Consider the following 2,941-nt stretch of genomic DNA (forward strand, 5'->3'; position numbering starts at 1 on the left):
CTCACCCTAACCTTAAACCTAACACTAACTCTCCCCCTAACCCTCATCCTAACCCTAAACCTAACCCTAATCCTCAAAATCACCCTAATCGTCAGCATAAAGATTACCCTCACACTCAACCAAACCCTAACCCTAAACCTAACCCTCACCCTAAACATTACCCTAAACCTAAACCTAACCCTCATCCTAACCCTCACCCTTACCCTAACACTAACACTTACCCTAATCCTCAACCTCACCCTCACCCTAACCCTTATCTTCACCCTAACCCTAACCCAATCCCTAACCTTAACTCTCACACTAACCATAACCCTCACCCAAACCCTAACCCAACCCCTCACTCTAACCCTTACCCTATCCCTAACCCTAACCCTAACCCTAACCCTCACAATAAATGAAACCCTAACCGACACCCTCACACTAACAGTTACCGTCACCCTAAACTTCACCCTTACCCTAACCATCACCCACACCCTAACCTTCACTCTCACCCTCACCCTCACCTTAATCCTCACCCTAACACTAACACTAACCCTTACCTAACTGAAATACTCAAGCTCACCCTCAATCTCACCGTAACCTACCCGTCACCCAAATCCTAACACTAGCCCTCAGCCTCATTCTAACCCTAACCATAACACTCCCCCTAACCCTCATCCTAACCCCAATGCTAACCGTAACCCTCAACCTAAACCTAACCCTCACCCTAACTCTTACTCTCACCCTAATATTAAACCTAACCCTAACTCTCACACTAAACCTATCCCTCACCCAAACCCTAAACCTACCCCTCAGCCTAACACTCACTCTAACCCAAACCCTAACCCTAACCCTCAACCTAACCCTAACCCTCACCCTATCACTAACCCTCACCCTCAACCAAAACTTCACCCTAACACTCACCCTAACCCTAATCGTAACCCTCACCCTCAACCTAAACCTCACCCTAACCCTAAACCTAACCCTAACCCTAACCATAACCCTCAACATAACCCTAACCCTTACCCTAAACCTAACCATCACCCACACCCTAACCCTCAGTCTCACCCTCACCTTAACCCTAATCGTAACCCTCACCCTCACCCTAAACCTCACCCTAATCCTAAACCTAACCCTAACCCTCACCATAACCCTCACCATAACCCTAACCCTTACCCTAACCCTAACCATCACCAACACCCTAACCCTCACTCTCACCCTCACCCTCACCGTAATCCTCACCCTAACACTAACACTAACACTTACCTAACTGAAACACTCAACCTCACCCTCACCCTCACCCTAACCCTACCCTTCACCCAAATCCTAACGCTAGCCCTCACCCTCACCCTAACCACAAACCTAACACTCACCCTAACCCTCATACTAACCCTAATGCTAACCCTAACCCTCACCCTAAACCTAACCCTCACCCTAACCCTAACCCTCACCCTAACTCTTACTCTCACCCTAATATCAAACCTAACCCTAACTCTCACACTAAACCTCTCCCTCACCCAAACCCTAAAACTACCCCTCAGCCTAACCCCCACCCTAAACCTAACCCTAACCCAAATCTTCACCAAATCCCTAACCCTAACCCTAACCTTCGGCCTAGACCTCACCCTAACCCTCAACCTAACCCTAACCCTCAACCTAAACCTAACCCTCACCATAACCCTAACCCTCAACCTCAACCAAAACCTCACCCTAACCCTCACCCTAACCCTAATCCTAACCCTCACCATCACCCTAACCCTAACCCTAACCCTAAACCTAACCCTCACCATAACCCTAACCCTTACCCTAACCCTCACCCTATACCTCACCCTAACCATTACCCTCACCCTCACCAAAATCCTAACCCTAACTCTAACCCTCACCCTAAACCTAACCCTAACACTCACCCTCACCCAAACCCTCAGCACAAAGATTAACCTCACCCTCAACCAAAACGTAACCCTAACCATCACCCTAAACCTAACACTAACCCTCACCCTCACCCGAACCCTCACCGTCACCTTAAACCTAAACCTCACCCTAACCCTAACAATAACTGAAATCCTAACCCTCACCCTCACCCTCACCCTAACCCGCACCCTCAACATAACACTAATCCTAACCCTATACATCACCCTAAACCTAATGCTCTTCCTAAACCTAACCGTCAACCTTACCTTCATCCTCACCCTAAGCCTAACCAGAACCCTAACACTATTCCTAAACCTAATCCTCACCCTCATCCTCAACCTAACCCTAACCCTTAACCTAACCCTAACTCTAAACCTCACCCTCACCCTCAGCCCAACCATAAACCTAACACTAATCATAACCACATCCCTCAACCTCACACTCACACTAACACTCAACCTCACCCTACCCCTCACCATCACCTTAACCCTAACGATACCCTAAACCTCACCCTAACCCTAATCCTAACTCTAACCCTAACCCTATCACTGAGCCTAACCCTCACCATAACCCTAAACCTAAACCTAATCCTCACCCTATCCCTTACCCTAACCCTAACCTTCACCCTCAACCTCACCCTCGACCTAGACCTCACCCTAACCCTAACCCTCACCCTAACCATATCCCTCACCCTAAACCTAACCCTCACCCTCAACCTAACCCTCACCCCAAACCTCGCCGTAACTCGAAGACTAACCCTAACCCTCACCCTCACCCTAAACCTCACCCTAACCTTAAACCTAACTCTAACTCTCACCCTACCAATCACCCTAACCCTAAACCTCACCCTAACCCTCACCCTCATCCTAACCTTCAGCATAAAGATTAACCTCACACTCACTCAAACCCTAACCCTAACCCTCACCCTAAACCTAACACTAACCCTCACCCTCACCCTAACCCTTAGCCTAACCCTAAGCCTAACATTCATCCTAACCCTCATCCCAAACCTAACAGTAATTTAACCCTAACCCTCACCCTCACCCTCACG

The sequence above is a fragment of the Dipodomys merriami genome, unplaced genomic scaffold, assembly GCF_024711535.1.
Source record: "Dipodomys merriami isolate MVZ:Mamm:240054 unplaced genomic scaffold, mDipMer1.0.p SCAF_47, whole genome shotgun sequence".
In the NCBI taxonomy this organism is placed as follows: Eukaryota; Metazoa; Chordata; class Mammalia; order Rodentia; family Heteromyidae; genus Dipodomys; species Dipodomys merriami.